Below are 23,304 nucleotides of genomic sequence, written 5' to 3'. Positions count from 1 at the left end.
TCTCCAAGAAGTCGGAGTCAGCCCTTCCTCCCTATAAACTGAACTAAAAATAGCTTTCATATCCGGCACTATCTCGTTAGCTATCAGTTTGTAGACCTCAACTGGTACGGAGTCATGGCCGCTTTTCCGTTCTTCATATGTTTGAGCTGCTCTCTTATTTCCCCCTCTGTAATGGGGGTGTCGAGTTTAGTTCTACCCTCTATCGTTAGGGACGGGAGGTCTACATTATTTAGCCAGCATTTCAGTACCTCTTCGTCTGGTCTCCTTGAATCAGCATATAACTCTGAGAAAAGTGAAACTAGACTTTCCTGTATTTTTTCCTCATTGTTAATAATATTCCCCTCAGGGTTGATGTCCAACTCCCCAATATGATTTCTTGCCCTCTCGGCCCTCGACTTCCAAGCTAGGAGTGCTCCAGCTTTTTCGGCGTATTCAAAATGTTGAATGTGCCCCGTGGCCCACCTTTCTCTACAGTTTGTGTCTTGTTTGATCTCGTAGTTCAGTCTAGCTTCCTCTAGCGTTCTCAATATCTCTTCTCTATGTTGAACGCTATGTGCTTCCTGTTGCGCTCTTCTTTCTAATATCCAATCTCTTCCTCTGATTTCTATAACTCTGTATGGCCCCCCGAAGATAGACTTTGAAAGTGTCCCAAATGACTCCAATAGGAGCTGAATGGGCATTAATCTGAAAAAACCCTACGGTTGTTTCTTTCAGGCGGGCAACCACGTCTAGATCTAGTAAGATGGATCTTTTCAGCGTCCATCTCACATTGTTTCTCCAATTAACACCCTTCAGTGAAATACTTACCATAGCATGGTCAGAAATGTGTCCTGGGAGTATGCTGACTTCTTTTAATTTCCCTACCCACTCTCTATCTACTAACAAGTAATCCAATAGTGAGAAATGATGGTATTTTTTGCAGTGGAAGGTAGAGCCTCTCTTACCTTGCATTAGATATCTCAAGGAGTCAACCAAACCCAATTCAAATAGCATGTGTTTAATGTTCTTGCTCTCCGCCCCTTCCTACCATATATTGCGCTTTCCAAGTTATATGTGGAGAGTAACCTTGCTAACCAAGTTTGAAAGGTTGGCGGAGCTCTATCCCGCCATGATTTAGCAATACAGATTCGCAATACTGCCATAGCAACAAACAAAAATTCTATGTAGTGTCCTTCTTCCTCTATTATCAGCCCAAGCATTATCAGTTTTTGGAACCAATACTACTTGGATTCCTAGTGTACCTCCTAAAAAAGACTTTATTGCCGCTATTAAGGAGTATAGTTGTGGGCATTCAGCAAACATATGGACTAGATCCGCATTAGTCGAATCACATCTCGGGCAGGTGATTCCCGAAGTGCCCCCCCATTGTGCTATTCTAGCAGGGGTATAGTAAAGTGAAAACAGCGTTTTGTAATGTTGTGACTGGGGGGTGGTTGAACATAAGACCGTGCAGCCTAGATCCAGTGAATCCTGAAAGTTCTCCTGTGACAAGCCTATTTTCTCCCCCCATTTTACAGCATACTTTCCCCTGTCATCTTCTTTCAATATATGCAGCTCAGCATACAGCTGCCGGATCGTACAGTAATGGCCACGCTGTACATATTCCATTATTTTGCATTCCCCAAACCCCAGTGTGCCCCCCTTTTTATTCATAAAATAGCTTCTGAGTTGTAGATACTTAAAAAAGCTCCTTCCATCTAGCTTATACTTTGTTTGTAGCTCCAGAAACAAGCGGATGCCTCCTTGAACGTAAATATCCCTTATTTTCCTAATACCCTTTTCCTCCCATTCCCTCATAACTGAGTCCCTGAATATGTCCCCCGGCAGTGAAAAATTTGTATAAAGTCGAGTATATCTATTAAATCTCCCCAATCCTAATGTTTTAGATACTGCTTTCCAGACCTTATAAGCTGCATTCAAAGTCTTGAACCTCGTGTGCCTAAAGTAGGTAAAATCAACTGTATTTAAAAAGGCATTCTGGGCATCCCCTCCCATTAATGCAATATATAAATTTTTTAGATTGATTCCTCCATCCCCCGGGTCTTGTTCTTGGCATCCTCCGCCTATCATCCACTGAAAGTACTGCAAAGCTGCTGCCCAATATTATAATCTGAAATCTGGGGCCCCCATCCCCCCTTCTCTCTCGGTAGTGTGATGTGCCTATAAGCTCTCCTCGTTTTCCCATGCGCCCAAATAAATCTGTTTAGCATTCCTTCCACTTTGGTGAACCAACTGTGTTCGAAAAAAAGCGGGATGGCCCTAAACATATAAAGAAATCTAGGGAAGGTAATCATTTTTATAGCGTTTATTCTACCCATTAATGTCAAGTGTAGGTTATGCAATATTTCGGTGTTCTTCTTCACCTTTGTTATTAAGGGCACCATATTCAACTCAACCAATTTATCCAAGTCCGTAGTGATTTTAATCCCTAAATAAATTGCCTCAGATACTATCCTAGTGTCCTGATATACAGTGTTATTATTTTGTACAATTTGAGTCTTCCCCTTATTGATTGAATACCCCGAGATTCTACCAAATTTTACAGCCTCCTGCTCAATTTCCGTTATGGCCTTCCCTGGATCTGATGTGATAATTGCCACATCGTCTGCATAGGCAAACACTTTATATTCCCTATTGAGTAGTGTGATCGGGACTATATTGTTGTTGCTAGTAAACCTCCGTAGAATAGGCTCTAGATATAAAGCAAATAATAGAGGTGAGGCGGGGCACCCCTGGCGTGTACCTCATCTTATCCCTACCATTTCGGTATATTCTTTATTAATCCTTATCCTTGCCGTTGGTCCCATATACAAAGCCTGAATTGCTTTAATAAACCCCAGGCCAATCCCAGCCCAAGCCATCACCTTCCACAGATAGTTCCAGGAGACCCTGTCGAAGGCCTTCTCTGCATCCAGAAGAATTGCCGCGACAGGGTCCCCTGCAACTCCCACTGCATCGAATATAGTGATCATTTGGCGTGTATGTTGGGTGGTCCCCTTTCCTGGTATGAACCCATGCTGTGTATCGATCACCAAACTCTCAATAACCCTACTCAATCTCTGTGCCAAAGATTTGGAAAAGATTTTGGCGTCCGCGTTCATAAGCGTGATTGGTCTATAAGACCCGGGTTCTATTGGAGGCTTATCCTTTTTTAGTATAACTATAATATCTGCCCCTGTCCAAGAGGGGGGGACTGATAAGCCCTGCTGTACCAGCCCGAAAGTCCTATGCACATCTTCCCCCATCACCCCCCAAAAAGTCTTGTAGAATTCGGCCGGAATCTGGTCCGGCCCAGTGGCTTTACCCGATGGGAGTTTCTGTATGGCTTCCTGTATTTCTATCAAAGTTAATGGTTGGTCTAGCTCCTCCTTCCCCTCTTCTGTTAATCCCACATGTGGAGTCTCTGCAAGATAATTCAGGATATCAGCGTCTAATGTTGGGGGCCCTGATCATATAAAGCCTGATAAAAATCCCTAAAGGTCTCTCTGATCTCTTCAGCCTTATTTGTAATCACCCCTGACCCATTTTTAATTTCTTTTATCTCGCCCATGGCCGAGCTTTGCCTTGTTCTAATTGCAAGCAGATGTCCTACCCTTTCGCTGTACTCATAACATTTCTCTTTATTGGCAAGGAACTTACTGGAGGCCTTCCTCGCAATGTTTTCGATTGCTTCTGTCTTGACTACTTCCGTCTTTAATATAATATAGAATACGTAAACAAATATCAACGCGCTCAGGAATCCAGGCACTTACAATACCAAACTTGATATAACAACAAAAGAGGGGATCAAAGCACAAATTCCCGCACTGATCTAACGTCCCCTACAGGTCCTGAGCAACAAAGAGAAGGTGCCGATAGCTTGAGATACAATCCCCATGTCTTATAAGGAGTACGAGAATAGAATCCCCTTATCTCTTTAGATACATTATAGACAAAATAGCTCTACACCCTTCTAGTGAATCAAATACAAGTATTCTTTTCAATGTTAATCTTCATACATGGCTCTATTAGGATGCAAAGATGTACGCTTGTTTTCCCAAAGTGAAGTCAGTCACAGGCTCTTGAAGTTAAAACATATTCTTTATTCAGATTTCTTTTCAATGAAATAGCCAACGCGTTTCGTCCATTATCGGACTTCTTCAGGGCATAACAAGTTTACAGTAGTCCTGATTTATGGACCAGTTGTCATTCATTAGAGCCCAGTTAATTTTAAAGATTGCCTATCGATTCCAGCGGCAATATAGAAACGGTGGTAACTTTCAAAAAGACGGGAAAAGTATATCCGCAGTAGTACGCGTATCTTCATTCATGTGGTCATCTGGTTAAGGCAGCTTCCAAACTTGATTTATATGTGACAAGTTTCGGCAGTTCTGCTGCCTTTATCACAACAAAGTAACCTGAACAACTGCTGAGTGATTTAAAGCATTTCACAGTAATTGAAAGTGGACTAACAGTAAATGGACTACCACCTCGAAGACTCACTGGAAACGAATATAGCGGCCATTTTGAAGTGGAGTGAAAGACATACAGATTGATGCTGCCTTGTTTTGTATTGAATTGTACCACAATGGTGTCCACATCATTCCTACGAATCAAACAGGCTAGTACGATACAGTCAATTAATAACGTATATATACAGATGTACAACATACACGTGATAATTCATATGGCTCAATAGCTTGTATGTTAATCAATGTACATTTGATTAATAACATATACTCACACATGTTCACCATACCAATTATAGTGAGTTGACATAGTACCCGTATTGATATTGACATTGCTTAATAACCTGCTGTCGGTGTTGTATTGGAATATCAGTATGTAACAATACAAAACATGCCAAAATGAATGAATGAATGAGTACGCTCTTCTATAGCGCATGGCTACCCTGAGGCATTCCAGCGCTGTAAGACCAGAGGACAAGGAGAAGACAATCAATGGAACAAAAATGTCTTCAATAGCTTCCTGAAAGCAAGATGATTAATTTCAAGCCTGATGTTATCTGGGAGTTTGTTCCAACCCTTGGCTGCCTGGAAGGAGAGCTGGCGGCCGCCCATACGGGCTCTCTTCACCCTAGGTACTGCCAGCAAATTTTCGCTGATTAGATCTCAAGGATCTATGAGATTGATGACGGCGAAACAAGGGCTGAAGAATGGTAGGGCCGATATTACCGATGGACTTATGCGCCATGCACAATGTCTTAAACATGATTCTTTCCTGAATCGGCAGCCAGTGGAGCGATCGAAGTGCCGCCTTCCCCGAGCCACGTCTGGGTGAATTCATAAGCAGCCGAGCTGCGCAATTTTGCACAGATTGCAGGATTTGAATGCTACCTGCTGGAGCACCCAAATAGATAGCGTTTGCATAGTCCAGCCGCAATAGAATCAGCGACTGGACCAGCACGCTTCTGGCCTCAAAAGGAAGGAGGGTCAGAACTTCCCTGAGGACCCTGAGCAGTCCATAGCAGGTAGCCGTAACCTTCTTAGCCTGGACCTTGAATCCCAGGGAGGTGTCCAGCCACACCCCCAGTCTCTTTATTTGGGTCTTTGGGATAGGAGGGGGACCCAAACAATGTGGCCACCATGGGTCAAGATTGATGGGGGCTTTATAACCCAAGAGCATAATGTTGGTTTTGGCCCCATTTAGTTTTAGGAAGGAGGCGGTCATCCACTCCAAAACTTTGGTGAGACATGGGGTCAGATTATTGCTCCCCTGATCTACCGTGCCATCCCTCACCAGGGAGACGACCAATTGCGTATCATCGGCGTAAGTGATAAGCTGAATTCCTCAGGAAAGTACCACCTCAGCCAGTGGTCGCATGTAGATGTTAAACATGGTAGGACTAAGATCCCTGGGGAACGCCGTGATACAGTTGCAGTTGGTCTGATGAAAACTCCTCCTCAAAAACGGAGAAGCATCTCTCTGCTAGAAAGGACTGGAGCCATTTAAGGGCCATTCCGGAGACCCCTGCCCGGCAGAGACGATGAAGCAGAAGTGTGTGATTGACCGTGTCGAAGGCTGCGCTGAGGTTCAGGAGTACCACTGCAGCGCAGCCTCCGGCGTCCACAATACTCCTGGTCCCCTCCACCACTGCCACCAGGGCAGTCTCCGTACCCTGCTTGGCTCTAAATCCCGTCTGAGAGGAATGGAGTGCACCCGTAGTCTTAACAAACGAGGAAAGGATCTGATTGACGTGTTTTTCAGCTATTTTACTAAGGGCCGGTAATAACGAAATGGGCCTGTAATTAGCTATGTCTTCGGGGTCCAAGTTTTGTTTTTTTAGAAGGGCCTTCACTTTCGCCATCTTCCAGATGGGGGGCACCACACCTGATTCTAAGGACGAGTTGATTACCCGCAGTATGGCCGGGCACACCGTCCTTGAGACTTGTTTAAGTGCTGCAGGCGGCGCAGCGTCCAGGGGGGAACCCGATTTGATTGGTTCAAGTCCGGTGCACACAGTATAAATTAACCTTAGATCGAATCCATCCACCAATCAAAAGCATAGTGCTGTTTAATGTCTTATCGCCACAGACTGCTATAGAAACACGTCATCTACATGCAGTTTCTCAATGTATATTTTTAGTACATATTCCTATATGTTAATGTACCTTTCTTGCTCCTGCAAAGCAGAGTGACAGCTTCGATTATGATCAGTAAAATACTAGCACAACCGAGAGACAGATTGTCGTAATATAAGGCAAAGTGCCTTTACAGTCAGACAGAGGTTATAACAGGCTTTATAGTCCACAATCCAAATATCTATGCTGTCAAGAAAAATCCCATTGCTTGTTGTTCCATTGTGAATACAAAAGTGCAGAAAAGTGTATATAAAGATGGAAAAAATGAAAGTGAATGAAGAGAAATCTTATCTGAGATTGGCATGCCTGCCACATATGAAGGATAAGGGTAGGGATCCCCCAGATCGACAGCGCGGATATCCGGGTCCCTTCCTTTCCTCCTGTACAGAGAAAGAAGAGATAGATGGGTATTAGATTCATGTGAGTAATTACATAATAATCCTAATTTAATACAATATGGAACCAGGTAACATAATATAACAGGACATTCAATTATTGTGCAGATGTACCGTCATTTCTTCGTCAATGTTATGTCCCCCAGGATAACGAGTCCTTTAATCAATGATATATTTGGACTCTCGTTTACGTAACTGCAGTAACCTATTTCCGCCTCGGGTGTTAGCATATACTTGTTCGATAGCGAAATATTTCAATTTAGAATTATGTGAGTAGGGATGTGTTTCAAAATTACGTGCAATCGGATAGTGTTGATATTTATTCGTGATTGCACGCATATGTTCCATAATTCTTTTCTTTGCAATGTGTTTGGTGCTCCCTACATACCGTAAGTTGCAGGGACACACCAACACATACACAACAAAAGAAGAACTGCAAGTAATGAATTGGTTTATGAGTATCGTTAAACCTCTGCAGGGATTATCATATTTGTTTACCATAGTACTATTTTTGCAGGCTTTACAATGACTGCATGGATAAAAACCTTTCAGATTCATGATATTTAGATTAGGTTTACTGTTGATGTAATTCTGCATTAGTATATCTCTCAGATTGCGGCCTCTACGATAGGTTATTCTAGGTCTATTTGGAATGATTTTGTCTATTACTGGGTCTTTAGTTAGTATTTCCCAGGTTTTAGCCAAAATCTTTTGACCCTCTTTGGAGTCATTGTTATATGTAAGGATGACTCTAGTTATTCCTGTAGCATCGTCGGTAGTTTGCATAGATTCTTGTAATAATGCCTCTCTTTCTTTAAGTTTCACTTTATCTACCGCCTTTCGCAGAACTCACTCTGGATACCCTCTTTTAGAGAACCTTCTAAGCATTATGGTTTGTTCCATCATGAAGGATTCCTTAGAGCTACAATTACGTTTGGCCCTGAGGAGTTCCCCATAGGGAATACTCCATTTAAGATTTTCTTGGTGTCTGCTCAAGGCGTGTAAAAGCTTATTACCGGCTGAGGATTTTCTGTAGAGTTCTGTATGGATTTTGTTGTCCTTAATAAACACTCTTAATATCTAGAAATTCCACAGAATTACTGCTAACATTACTAGTCAGTGTGAGATTTTTATTATTACAGTTCAGTTTGTCAATGAACTGATTGACTTCCGTCTCTGTACCCCTCCATATCATGAACAGGTGGTCAATGAAGCCTAACCAAATGACAACCTGTTCAATGTCTTTAGTAACGTTAGGGTCAATCCTGATGTCATCCTCCCATGCCCCCAGGAAAAGATTGGCAAAACTGGGGGCAAAACAAGTCCTCATGGGCGTACCAAGGATCTATATAGATGTCGCCATTGAATAAAAAATAATTGTTGGTGAGGCAATAGCGGATCATGTGATCGTCACATGGATGATGTCATCAGTGATGTCATTTGAGATGTCATCAGTGATGTCACTGACCATGTCATGAATGATGTAATTTGTGACATCATCAGCAGTGGATTGCGGGTGCGCGAGATATAGTTAGTATCAGAGTAATTTCAATGATTTTGTACAAGTTAGATGTCCAGCTAACTATAACACCCCTAAAACCTATAGTTTTTTCAGTGAATTTTTAAGGTTTTAAAATGCTAATTCCTAACTATATCAGGCCTGAAACCTATAGTTTTTTCAGTGAATATCAAAGGTTTTTTTAAATGCTAATTCCTAACTATATCAGGCCTGAAACCTATACTTTTTTCAGTGAATTTCAAGAGTTTTTTAAATGCTAATTCCTAACTATATCAGGCCTGAAACCTATGGTTTTTTTCAGTGAATTTCAAAGGTTTTGTAAATGACAATTTTTAAATGTATTGTTATTCTTTTTTTTATACTGATTTACTACATTTTTTAAACTATTTATTGTTGGATATTTTATTTTTTTAAATTACATTACATATTTTTAATATAATTTTAAAAAAAAAGGTTTTTAAAAATATTGAAATTGTAATATTTGTTTATTTTATTTTATATTTTTTTTAATTTAAATATATTTTATATAGCGGGCAATGATAAACTTTGGAAGGAAATTCAAATTACCCTAGGTACGGTTAGAATTACTTTTCAGGATCAGTAGTGGGCTGAAAGATGCAGCACTGAGGTCTCTCCTGATAACAGGTGAGTAAATCGGAATTCGTATTTCGGCTGATTTTAGAGGAATTTTTTTAAGTTCCAAAACTTGACACTTAGAAGAATTTCCAAGTGAAACCAGTCCATGTTAGCCAATGGAAGGAAATTCAAGTTACTGTAAGTATGCTTAGAATTACTTTTCAGGATCAGTAGTGGGCTGAAAGATACAGAACTGAGGTCTTTCCTGATAGCAGGTGAGTAAATCAGAATTTGTAGTTCGGCTGATTTTAGAGGAATTTTTAAAGTTCCAAAACTTCACACTTAGAAGAATTTCCAAGTGAAACCAGTCAATGTTACCCTATGGTAGGAAATTCACCTAGCAGGTAAGTAGTGTTATCAATTTTTTTCTTACTCAGTGGTGGATCCTGGATCCAGCACTGGTGCATCTCCTATAAACAGTTGAAAGAATGCGTTTAAGTCACACAGGCAATTTTTTAGGAATATTTTTAGTTTGTGAAAATAGACACTTAGAAACTTTTCTGGTGAAAATCAGACAATGGATTCCTATGGAAGGAAATACAAGTTACTGGTAAATACGGTTAGAATTACTTTTCAGGGTCAGTGTTGGGCTAAAAGAAGCAGCACTGAGGTTACTCCTGATAACAGGTGAGTAAATCGGAATTCATAGTTCGGCTGATTTTAGAGGAATATTTGTACGTTTCAAAAATCAGCACTTAAAAACTTTTCTGGTGAAAACCACACAATGGATTCCTATGGAAGGAAATTCAAGTAACTGGTAAGCATGGTTAAAATTACTTTTCAGGATCACTACTGGGCTTAAAGTTGCAGCACTGAGGTCACTCCTGATAACAGGTGAGTAAATCGACTCCTACTACGGCTGATTTTAGAGGAATATTTTAAAGTTCCAAAACTCCACACATAGAAACTTTTCTGGTGAAAACCGCACAATGGATTACTATGGAAGGAAATTCAAGTAACTGGTAAGTACGATTAAAATTACTTTTCTGGATCAGTACTGGGCTTAAAGTTGCAGCACTGAGGTCACTCCTGATAACAGGTGAGTAAATCGGAATTCGTAGTTCGGCTGATTTTAGAGGAATATTTGCACAATGCTGAAGGAAGGTGGCGGTGCCTGAGGTGACGTGTGCCTGAGGTGACGTGTGCAAACACGCCCTGTGGCGCTTTTAAGTTGGGGAATTAATTCCTCTACATTCCTGAGGTCCCCTGTGGGCCAACAAGCCCACCAGGTACCTCCAGTAGGCGCCACGCCCCTTTTATTCTATTTTTGTATTTTATAAACTGTTTATTTCATGTTATTACGTATACTATCCTGATTGGGGTTTTTTTTTTGTCTGGTATACAAGTTAATAATTTACAGTCATGTCTAAAGTTTAATGCTTAACCTAAAGTTTAATGCCTAACTAAATGAATTTTGAGTCTATAACAATTGAGTGATATAATGGAACTGGTAAAGCTTATCACCTAATACCCTTTTAACCCCTTCACTGCGGCGGCTATTCCGCTGCAGTGCTAAGGGGGCGGGGCGGCCCCGCGGCGGCCGCATGCTGGTGACGGAACCGCTCCGTCACCAGCGTCGGTTGCGCTGTGCTTATGACGGAGCGGTTTCGTCATGGCCCGCCCCGCTCAATGGAATGCTCGTCACAGGCGCGAAATTGCCGAGCGGGCCATGATGGAACCGCTCCGTAATCAGCACAGCACACCCGCAGCTGATGACGGAGCGGTTCCGTCATCAGCGTCAAAGGGGTTAAGTAAGTCGGCAGCATGACCTGACCCAGTTTAACTAGTATAGCGGTGTAAAAAAATGACATCAACCGTATCTGCAGCTGCAGACGTACAATGAAGATTCATCCATACCTCTGGTTTAAAAAGCTCAGCCTCTACATCAAGACAAATCGTATTACAAGAATATCCTGCAACATCATGAGCAGTAATCAAAGAATCGAGTGCAGGACTGGTGTATACAGAAGTTATGTCATTATCTGTACAGGGAGCTTTCTTTTTAATTACAATTGGAAATAGATTTGTCGAAGTCAATGCAGTTTTTTTTCTGCTTCCTGCTGTGAGACTTGAACATTTACTTTAGTAACACCTTGTGCCTTGTTAGTATGAGTGTTTCCAGAACTCCTATGCTTAGTCGTGTTGACAAGAGTTGTAGTCCAAGTCTGTTGTTTGTTGTATTTGTGTCACAACCACTGAGTTTTCGGTATTACATTCTGGCTGAGTGCTCAGGTTTACAACTACAGAATGTTCATTAAGGTGACTCGTAGCTTCCATCACACTCAATGTGGTAGAAGAATTTAAATCGACCTCTTTGGCCTTTTTTTCTTATTTGTTTTGTAGGTTTTTTTTTAATTAGCTTTTTTTGCTTTCTTACCTGACATTCACCAACCTCCACCTTAAGTGGCAGAATCATAGACACATGACACATCATTTGGTGAAATATCTTGGGTTGACTTTCTAGCATATTAGCAGATAAGATTTCTATGTACTCGATGTCTAATATCAAATCTAACCAGTTTGCCATTATTTCATGTCAGCAGCTGACGTGATATGGCCCTTTCCGGCATGGGTTTAAGTCCTCCACTGGTAACATTAATCAGGTGACTTACCTATAGATTTGCACTATTGTGCATGCTACTGTCAACAATTATAATTTTCCTTTGGCCAGAGGGCGGACTTAGTTCATTATTAGGGGCAGTTCCTTGCTGCCTGAGGACCAGTAACCTTTTCAGAGAATGCCTTTGAGAGGATTTAAAAAACAACATTCAACATATTAAGGAGGATAGAAACTGCACCTGTGATATTTACAGATACATTTTGGACGCCTGCCTGCCCAAGATAGTTATGATGGTTGTTAGAGAATGTGTTTTGGAATCAACCTTTGTTACAAATTAATAGACCTTACTTGAAGCAGTGGCATTTTTTACCCTAAGGGTATGGTAGGTTCCACGTCTAGGGTTGTTGAGAAATCATTCTCCTATAGTTCCGCAATTAGATGGTTTATCTACCTCTGGAGTACAATCCGTCTGCACCATACAATTCAGCTGATTGTGTTTATTCTTTGGCCTATTTAATATTGAGCTCTGTGAAGAATTTCAAATTTTAGTTGCACCACTGCTCACAGCAATTCTTCATTCAGCTCAGTAATCAATATTGTGATAAAAGAACTACTTCAAAATGAACTTCGACCTCCTCTATTGGTGTAGGTGTCTTTGAAGTGAATGAGTTTATAGCTACAGACAAATCAGTACACAATCTATTTCCGTTTCAACAGTAACAAAAAAAGAAGAATCTACTTGTTGATCCCTAGAAAAGACAATATTCTTAGCTCTTCAGGCAAGAGCGTCATTGATTGTAATTTTGGAGCAAATATTAGCCCTACTTCTGATGTCTACAATAATAGTAGTGAGACATAGAAAAGAGTTAAATATTACACTATATAAGTCAGTTGTAGGACAACATACTGGGCATCTTGCTAAATGTGCTTCCATACAAAAACATACAAAGGTTCTTAGAGAGATCCTTCCCCCTTTCAACCGGGGAACTGGGCTGCCAGCTCTGTAGCGCACTGGTAGAGAATTTGCTTTAGTGATGCTGCCGCTCCAGTATATGCTCCATGTAAACGCTCAGTATCGTCTTTTGTAGGCCTGTGGGGCCTTAGGTGCTTGCAGTAAAGTGCAGTACTTCCAAGAACAAGTTTCAGCAGCTGGCTCCAAAGCCGCACCACCCCCAGCCAAAGTCTCCAGTGCCGATCCCAGAGTCAGCTGACTCCACAGCCGGAAAGGGTAGAGTCCGCCAGAGTGTGAAAATTAGCCCTTTGCTACTTGTTTTGTAGCCACTTAGACATTAGCGACTAGCAACAAAGTACAGTACTTATTGAAATAAGTGCCAGTAGCCGCTTACGTGGCTTATTGCCCACCATTCACGATGCCGGTCCCAAAATTAGTTGAGTCTACCATCATAAAGTGCGAAGAGTCAGGGTAGTATCCATGGCTTTCAGATTGTCCGATCTGAATTATTTTTGTCAAGCTCTCCCTTGCCAGAAGTCTGCTCTTCATATAGTCTACTTTTCATAACGCATCCGCTCCATCCATTTTTTGCTGGGGTGTGATTTGCCTGGGTATGCATACACTAAGGGCTTTTCTATATGTTTTGTCTTATAGTACAACTAGCAGCCCGTCCCGACCTTGTCCGGGAGCAACAGGCTTCCCCGACCCCTGCCCGCCCCGACATTGTCCAGCAGCCCGGGCCCCGCCCAGCCCGTCCCCCGCCTGCCCTGACCCCCGCCTGGCCCGACCCCCGCCTGTCCCGTCATGGGTCCCCTTACCTCAGCCGCTGATCCTCCCGCCTGTCCGTTGCTCGCACCACCGCTGGCCTGTCCGCTGCTCCTCACGTCACCGCTCCTCCCCCGTGCCATGTCCGCCGCGCCCTTACCTCAGCCACCGCTCCTCCAGCCTGTCCGCTTCTCGCACCGCCGCTGGCCTGTCCGCTGCTCCTCACGTCACCGCTCCTCCCCCGCGCCATGTCCGCCGCTCCTCGTCGCACTCCTGGACGCCGCTCCTCCTGCGCTCCTGACGTGAGCACGCACGTCGCGGCCGGCGCTACTTCGGAGGGACTACTTTTTTTTTTTTACTGTCAATTTTTTAAATAACGTTTTTTTTTTTTATTTATATAGCCTATAACCATCTACACATCCTGACGATTCCAACGGTGTATCGGGTGTGGATTGGCGCTGTGGTTCCCGAGTTTACCCGCCTCAAAGGCTGAAAGTTCTTCCTTTATTATAGTAGTATAGATAGATCACACTGTAGCATCTTTCCTTGTTAATTCGAACTCACATGGGCAATTTGTATTTACCAATATCCTCCAAAACCTCTAATCACCAATATTTAAGAATTGGATAATTCGGCCGCAGTGGAAGAATCCTGCAGACAAAATAGTCTTGTGTGGGCCTCAGGGCGTTCAACAAATGCTCTTTTTAGATTACAACTAGCAGCCCGTCCCGACCTTGTCCGGGAGCAACAGGCTTCCCCGACCCCCGCCCGCCCCAATATTGTCCAGCAGCCCGGGCCCCCGCCCGGCCCGTCCCCTGCCTGCTCCGAACCCCGCCTGCCCCGACCCCCGCCGGCCCCGACAAGGGTCCCCTTACCTCAGCCGCCGCTCCTCCCGCCTGTCCGCTGCTGATATACTGCTTTAAATATGTCTGTTATTCTTTGCAGAGGTGTACAGCTGACCAATCCATTCTACAGAAAGTACATTGGCTGGGAAAGCTTACATCATAGCTAATCTTTTTGGCCTAGAGGTGTGTTAATGATTGCTGTTTCACCATAAAAACACAGGGTCATTCTCTTTTCTCCTGCAGCCCGGGCCCCCGCCCAGCCCGTCCCCCGCCTGCCCTGACATGGGTCCCCTTATCTCAGCCGCCGCTCCTCCCGCCTGTCCGCTGCTCGCACCGCCGCTGGCCTGTCCGCTGTTCCTCACGTCACCGCTCCTCTCCCGTGCCATGTCTGCCGCTCCCTTACCTCAGATGCCGCTCCTCCAGCCTGTCCGCTGCTCGCACCGCCGATGGCCTGTCCGCTGCTCCTCACATCACCGCTCCACCCCCGCGCCATGTCCGCCGCTCCTCGTCGCGCTCCTGGACGCCGCTCCTCCCCGCGCTACTGACGTGAGCACGCACGTCGCGGCCGGCGCTACTTCGGAGGGACTACTTTTTTTTTTACTGTAAATTTTTTAAATAACGTTTTTTTTTTTAATTGATACAGCCTATAACCATCTACACACCCTGACGATTCCAACGGTGTATCAGGTGTGTGGATTGGCGCTGTGGTTCCCGAGTTTACCCGCCTCAAAGGCTGAAAATTCTTCCTTTATTATAGTAGTATAGATTCAGCCATCAAATGGTAAGGAATTCGGTTCCACAAAACACTTTTATTGCATTGTGGCAATCTTAACAAATTGTTCAATCCATTCTTTGGAAGTGGGTCAGGGCTACGCACACAGAAAACAACGTGAATATAAACGTTCTCTTATATTATTATTTCCACGCTGAATATCACAGGTCATGATCCTTTTCCCTTGGTTACTCGCGCTATTCCAATGCGTCTCTTTTAAAGTGAATGCTACTTAAGGAGAATATAATTCCATTTCAATTTCCTTCTGTGAAGACCGGCAGATGATTGCACACAGGTGTTAATCAGGTCAGAGCACAGCTGATCGCAACAGAAATGTTATTTGTGCTGGGGTGTTTTTGCACCCCGTTAACACTGCAAGGGTTTAAATGTCAGTGTTTGTGGTGGTAGAAGCCTGGAAGGCGTTCTTCTCTGCCCTCGAAATGTCCTTGCCCGCAGTGCTACATGTGACACCTTTGTATCTGAAGGCTGAGGCGCAACATCGTTTCTTTTGTACTTTCTCTTCAGATTGGCTCTGGTTCTGTTTATAACTCTGTTAGTCACACCTGTTCACACCTTAGCTTACTAAGCGTGCACTATTTGAGCAGTACTCGTGTCCCTCTTAAAAATATTAACCAGACGAACTTACACAAACTAGAAGGTTGTTGTTTAATGCTCCTCGGGAATGCACGAGGTTTCACACAAAGGTATGAAAGAGTAGGTTCCTTTACAGGATGGAAAAGGGGAGGTAGTACTCACGTATTTAGAGGAGATTTCGAAGGATTTATTGTTTGTCACCCCCAGGAGTACTTTTTGCGATTTTTGAGTACTTCCGAAAGGAATCTCCAATACACAATAACATTATTATAAACTTTTGAGTTACCCCCCAGGAGTACATTTCCAATTTTTGTAGCCAGCTCTTTGCGTATCAAACCCATTCAATTATGATGACATGCTTAAAAGTGCATAGACATCTTATTAGAATGTAACATGCTTTTTCCAACCAGTAATAACTTATATAACAATTCCACTGTAATAACTTATATAACAATTCCACATGTTATTGTTTGTTAGTTAAAACCATAACAATGTTTTATCGCAATACAAACATAATACATAATACAGCAGAATTCATTGTTGAAAGAAGCGTAAGAGTGTTAGATCCATGTGTGGGAGTAGACCAGACATTGTGCATTTTTAAGGACGTTATTTGACTTGAGGCACATCTTTTAAACAACAAGCAGTGGCTGTGGCCGGCACTTGCTTCCATATTATTAGATCCCTGAGGACATTTTTTGATCTTCTTCCTCTGTCAGCAAGGAAAACGGTAGCAGTTGCTCTGATAACATCTAGACTGGACTACTGCAACGGCTTGTATGCTGGAGCAAATAAGTCCGTTCTCCACAGGCTGCAGATGGTCCAGCATGCAACTGCCCGTTTAGTGCTACGCTGGCCTCGCAAGTTATCTGCTTCGGCAGCGCTCAAGGAGCTCCACTGGTTACCGATCTGTAAGCGGATCCGGTTTAAGATCCTTCTGATTACCTTCAGAGCCTTCCAACAGCAAGGGCCTAGATACCTGTCCAATGGGTTCAAACGATATCAGCCCATGCGCTGCCTGAGGTCTGCAAATCAGAACTTGTTGGTAATACCCAGATTTAAGCTGTCAACCAAAGGTGGCAAATCTCTTTTCCTTTTAGGTGCCAAGGCCTGGAATAAACTCCTGTCGCAGCTCCGATCGATGTCCAATGAGAGCCACTTTAGAAAGGCACTTAAAACATGGATTTTCTCCCTCACTGATGTTGCTTGCAGAGCACTGGTGTAAAGTACATTGTGATTAAGTTTGCCTCCATTTCCCCCCAACCTATTCCATCTGAGTTGGTGTTGAGCGCCAAGATACGCCTTGGAGTGGTAGCAGCGCTATAAAAATGTACCTTACATTACATTACATTACATCTTAGCTGTGACCAAAGAAATCCTCATTCTTAAAAAAAATATTAATTATAAAAAATAAAAATAACTTTTATAATGCTTCATCATACTACCTGCAATTACATACCCAGGGTAACCTGATCCAACACTGCACTGCTGCTTTTTTAAAACTTATATATAACATTTAAAATGTCATAGTTACTCAATTTACTTACCTTGGTTCATACGTTTTTATGTTGCCAGAGTTTCAACTCTTGACCTGCAGATTAAAGAAAACTTTTAACTCACTCACTTACTACAGTATATATTCACATTATTTCCCTGAAGCTAAAGCTGCCCACACAGTACTGTCCCCTGGTATTTACCATCAAGCTTCAAAAAAGAAATATACACCACATTTTAGGCAGTTCATTGTTTTAAGCGTCAGCCTGTCCATCATGTTATGTGTTAGTGCCCTTTGCATTTATCACCTTCAATTGCTTATTTTAGGAGAAACAGCGAGTTCCTTTTTAGTATGTAAATGTCCTTTTTAGGTCTCGCCTGCGTAGGCTGCGCAAGCGCAATCTCGCTGGCGAGATTTTATGATTTAGAGGGGCTTTCACTAGCGGGCTTTAAGCCCTGCCCCTCTTTCCAATTGGCCGGCGTCACGGTTTATGCTAACGGTGGCCAGCCATTGGGAAAGAGCTTATGCTGACGTAGACTTTTCTCTTTTTCTGCCGTTCCACTTGGACGGGCTGGCCTGCCTTCGTTCGGGCGTAAAAGGTTTCTTATCTTTATGGGGCCAAACAGATGGCGCCATAAAGATAATAAACCTTTTACTTCAGAAGGAAAGCAGGCCGAGGCCGTCCAAGTGGGACGGCAGAAAAACAGAAAACTCTACGTCATGGCGAGTGCCTGTTTGTTCCTATGTTCTATATATTCATTTAATGAACCCATGACTCTTGATAATCTCAGTGTTCTACGACATATGTACAGTAATTGTGGTGCGATCATGTTGCCTTGGGATGTGCAAATTGTACGCATAAATGGTGCTGTGATGTAACAAAATGAAACAAAGATGGTTAAAAAACACATAACATCTCTTCAGTAAGATGTCCTCCTGAAATTGTAATAAGTATTTTAGAAAACATGCTGCGAGGAATTCACCTATAAGCACAAAGTAATAAAGAACTGGGTGGGCTGACAAGAAATGCGTCATTGATGTGTCGAGGAACAGAGAAACACAAGTAAGTAAGAAAGATAGCTTTGATACCACGGGCAAGCCCGGGCCCCTGCTCCTCATGGCCTCCTCTCCCGCCTCTAACAGGGCAGACATGACGGGGCTGCACCGGGAGCAGATATGTCGGCCATGTTCAGGCACTTGTTCCAGAGGCTGAAGATAAGATAGCCCGTGGCTGAGAAAGAGGAGGGGCCGCCCGTCCCGGGGTCTGTACTGAGACTGGTTGGCATGGCGCAATCCCGTCCTCCAGAGATGGGGACGCTTATCTCGCCGGCGAGGGCGAGGCAGGCCGTGCTGACGTGCCGGAGTGGCAGAGGACTCATCTCTGCACTTAGAGCTTAGACAGGATAATCTAGGAGCACTTCACTCACAGCTCAAGGGCTAGGGAGTGGCATTCCTGCTGGTGGGAGCTGTGTGGGGGCAGCCCCCTGACACATGCAGGGCTAGCAGCCAAGAATGGCGGCCATGCCATGCGTCTGTCGAAGGTGACCTGGTAGCGTGGAAGAGGCCATCTTCAAATCGGTATAGGCCACACATGTAAACCCCGCTGGGAGTTAGGACTGGACATGTCCCAATTGCTACTAGTAACAAGGAACTCAAGCTTGGCATGCGTTGCCCCTGGGAGTCATGAACGTACGGGACCCGTTCTAATCTGAACTAGCCACTGAGAGTAGGGGCTGGACATGCCTCCGCCGGCCACTGGGACCTGTGACCGCCCTTGTCCCCTACAGCTGCTGGCATCCACGACTGCACTTGTTCTCAGCAGCTGCTCGGACCCGTGACTGCACTTCTCCCCAGCAGCTGCTGGGAACCAAAACCTCATTTTTCCCCAACAGCTACAGGGAGCCGCGACTGCCCTTGTCCCCAGCAGCTACTGGGAGCCGCAACTGCACTTGTCCCCAGCAGCCACAGGGAGTTACGACTGCACTTTTCTCCTGCTGCTGCTGTTGAGGAATGTACCCGTCCCCAACAGACACTGGCAGACAGGATTGGACAGGCATGCCCAAATATAACCAAACACAATAAGCACTGGGTGCGTCCTTATCGCTGCCAGTCTACATGACTCCAGGTAAGAGAATGCCCCAACCCCCGACAGCTTCCAACAGGCTGACTTAACATTCTCTAACCTCAGTTAACCGAATGGCATTGACTTACCAAGCCACTGTGGGTCGATGTTACCCCAGTACCAACCACAGCCAGCAAACTGAAGTCCATTTGTGCCACGCCATAAACTTAAAAGGCCAAAATAAACAAAGGACTGCACATAGCACAATTTCAAACTAGCATTGACATAGCCAATAGGTTTCGCATTTGGGACCTTATAAGTGTTTAGCCATGCAACCGTTGGTGTTGTTGCACCAAGGATATTCTGCTGCATAATTAAATACTTACAGTGTCCAAAAAGCGAGTGTTCACGTTCTGCCAGCCAGGGCTTAATTTGTGCCGGTGGTAGGCACGGCACTCATTTTCAGAGAATGGAACTTATTTATCATCATCATGCTTTGAGCCAGCGCAAAAGAAACAAAGGCAGAACATAGATAAAGGAGAAGGAAGAGAAAGACAGGAAAGCAGTGACTAAGGAAGAAAGAGTGATGAGAAAGAGCTTGAATAAATGGACAGAAAGTGTAGGGTGTTTAAAGAAAGAGGCATGAGCGAGAATCAAGACGGGAGCCGGATTCTTTGCGTTTGGCAACCTCGGCATTTGGGAGCACCAGCGTTGGGCCCTTAAAAAGACTGAGGCTGTTAATACATTGTCTGAAAAATAATAATATAATAGCTAACTCTCCAGCAAATTAAAGAAAGCAATAATTATCCGTTGGCATATTTTTCCTCTTAGCCTGAATAATTACTTGCAGCACTTACCGCTGGTGTTAAGATGAAGGGACACTTTTCCAAGTTAAAGTCCAGGGCTTAGAGTAATAATAGTAACATCTGTTATCTTAATCTCTGTGCGATTGCAAATCTGCAGGGGCACGCGCCTCACATGCAGCTCCCTCATTCTTACTACATGACGAGATTCCAATGGAAGTTAGTTCCAGAAGTCTTAAAACGTAAAAGCCAATATAAACAGATCGAAAGGATCTACACCTCAATACTCATGGCAGATTGTGCTATACACAAGTGCTAACTTACTCTGCAAAGTATATTTTGCATCTGCTTTCGCCTCTGTTTTTTTCTGTTTTGGCACAAACTGCTTCATTCCCTGGTCGTAGAACGTTTCTGGTGAAACACAAGTGCAGCGCTTTTTTAGCCGCCCCATCTCATTATTTCTAAAGATTGCTCCTAGTGAGCCAAAAAAGTTAGCACATTACCCACGGCTGTCACCACTACATGTAAAATAACCGTAGCACCATGCTTGTTACAGAAAACATTTATTGATGAAACTTGTATCTTCCCATACCGGCCTTTTACCATGGCCTTTGCGCCCATCACCTGGCCTACTGAAGTAAGGTTTAGATCCCTGTGCCAGGGTATTCGGATTAACTTAAAACCCCACAGCCTCATGCCCACACCCTGCCAAGGTGTGTCTGTGCTCTGATAAATGGCAAATCAGCCATTGCCCATATGACAGCCATCTTCACTTTACTCACTGGTCTAGACACCCCTGTCCAGGCAAGCTGGTTTTATGTCATCCCCCAAATAAGTTCCCAGTCTAATCTTTCCCAGAGAAGTATACGTTTACTTTACATTATTAACTGGATGCATAAACTGGGAGGTCTCTTGAAAATCTTTAAACTGCGACATTTTCCAAGTTCAACCCACAGAAACGTGCAACTCATCACCGCATGCTTCAGACTTCCCGAGTTCTACCACCCTCCTGAGAAAAGCAATGTCTTTGTTGAATATTCATAGACTATACTTTTAATCACCTCCTTTCTTCTTGAGGAGGGGCATTTGGGATTCATTCTGGATGTAACCATTCTCAAGGAGATATGAGCTCTAAAGTGCTCTCTGCCTAGTGATATCAGCAGTGAGACGCCATCCTTCTGTGTCAGATTGCTGCAAGAAGTAACATGCATTAAAAATGCAATAGGTCTCGCCTTTCATGGAGTTAAAGCCATTTGCCTTACAATACAATACCATTAGCAAAGCAAATGGTTTTAACTTAATCAAAGGTGAAACCTATTGCATTTTCAATGCTTGTTTCCCGTGCACACGAGGTAGTGAAACCTGACTTTTTTAACGTATTGCCTAATACTCAATTGACTAGTATCTGAAGAGCCAAGGACTTGATTTTGCGTCCTGCATTTAACATTTTAAATGGAAATATCTAGCAAAGAAACAAAGAAAAGGTTGCATAAATGTTGAAGTTCTGGTATAAAATGTTCATGTCTTAACGAAATGCCAAGGCTCAGAAGCAGGGTTTCTCTTGGGGTTTGAATGTCAGAACTAAGAATTGAATTATTATCTAAAGGCAAATATTAAATGCTCAAATTCAGACTTGCATGTGTCAGCACATTAAAACCAGACTATGAGAAATTGAGTTGTTGGTTGAGGGGGGTGAAACCATACCCAAGCTACAGCCAAGATCCTTGTTTCAGGGTGAACCACCAAAAGACCCTAAATTAACTTGTTCTTAACCCTCTGGTAGCTTGGCACAAAATCAGCCGAGCTTAACTAAGAACCAATGTGTAAAGTATTTATGCGGCATACTAACAGCAATGAAGTGAAACCACAAGGAAAAGAAAATCCCACACCATTGTGGAATATTGAGTAACATTTCATACATTATTGACACCAAAACAACCAAATTATGATCAGTAAAATTTGAGGTATGTAATTTTAAAGATTCAAGATATGTTTTGCGCCTAAAAGCACAAACTGCCACTTATGGTTATCTGGTCATGCGAGACCAGGTGAGTCTCAAGTTTCAGCTGACTGCGATAGAGGGAACAGGTTAGTCCCACACAAAGAGTTACCTTCTAAAGTCTAGCTGAAAAGTCCTGTTTGGTGTGTAGGAGGCCGCAATGAGCAGGAAGAGCTTTGCAGATGGTTGTTGCTGTAGGGTGAGGAGAAGACTGCGCACCGTGGACGGTCGTCCCTGTAGCGCAAAGATCTTGTCAGGTGTCGTGGACAGTCACTGCGGGCAGTCGATGTTGTACCGCGAACTACAGATATCGCATTGCCAGTCGTCGCTGGTGGTCGCTGTAGTGCGAAGAGCCGTCTGGTGCGACTGCAAGATCTTGGCTTTAACAGGCCTGTTCAGAGTCACAAAGAGCCCAAAACTTCAGGATTTCTTATTTACTCATGGAAGAGCTCAACTGATGCCACACCAAGGGTCCAGTAACGTTGGGGCACCTCTTGGGGATCAGGAACTCACTCCAACCGAGTCCAGCAGGGCTCAGGCAGTTTCAGTTGTAGGTCAGCTGGACAGACACAGGGAGACCTCTGGAGCTTGTTATGTTCCTATAGCGCAGAACAGCAGTTCAGTCAGCAGGCCCTTGCATCACTTCCGCCTGGGATGAAGGGTGCAGGACCAGTCTTCCGAGCCTGTGGGTCGATGCAGTCTGTGAGAGCAGTCCCACTGGACAGCAGGACCTGCCCTGCCAGCTCTCCTGGCCCACAGGGATCTCTCATCTGCGACAAGAGGGGTCCCTCTATTTAGCACTCAGGAGTTCTCCTGCCCCTTCCCCCAGGTGCTCTTCTACCTGTGGCTGCCCACATGGCGCTTGGAGGTTCCCCCTGACCCCGGAGTTGGGACGCCTTCAATCTGCCGTAAGTTCCCACATGCTGGGGAACACTGGTCACTGGCACTCCTCTGAAGGAGATGACAACTCGTCGTGGTTGTGTTTACCTCCAAGGGGCTCAATTATGCCACCTTCGGTTACGTCACAGACGGCGGACAATATCTTTTGACTGTAAATTGCAACCCCCCCATCAGCTTTCCCTCCTCTCCTACAATACTCACTTGAGCACCCGTAGGCCTACTTCACAAACTAGTATCTGGGCTAGCGCTCCATGCACCTTTTCAAGCACTGAAGAGGGCCACTGTTAACTGCTCAGGAGGGTATATACCCATAACTCGGAGCAATCTGCTTTCTAGACAGACTCTTGGGGATGCTAGCACAATGGGATGTGAATCTCTGGCTTCTAGACATAGATTTCAATAGCTTCTTTGGACACCCTGCTGGAC

General features: G+C 43.9%; 1 protein-coding gene and 1 non-coding gene across 2 annotated transcripts in view; one reads left to right on the top strand and one right to left on the bottom strand.

The window, feature by feature from the left end:
• The window catches only part of ATP10A (ATPase phospholipid transporting 10A (putative)), an 895,063-nt gene that overhangs the window by 529,887 nt on the left and 341,872 nt on the right, over positions 1–23,304 (top strand). The window lies entirely within an intron of this gene.
• LOC147697105 (small nucleolar RNA SNORD36) lies at positions 10,985–11,061 on the bottom strand. Its single transcript, XR_015299472.1, has one exon. It is a non-coding gene; the product is annotated as a small nucleolar RNA SNORD36 (small nucleolar RNA).

Source organism: Lissotriton vulgaris, chromosome 8 (genome assembly GCF_964263255.1).
Source record: "Lissotriton vulgaris chromosome 8, aLisVul1.2, whole genome shotgun sequence".
In the NCBI taxonomy this organism is placed as follows: Eukaryota; Metazoa; Chordata; class Amphibia; order Caudata; family Salamandridae; genus Lissotriton; species Lissotriton vulgaris.
The sequence above is the reverse complement of the archived record's forward strand: the minus strand, read 5'-3'. Positions and strand labels throughout refer to the sequence as shown.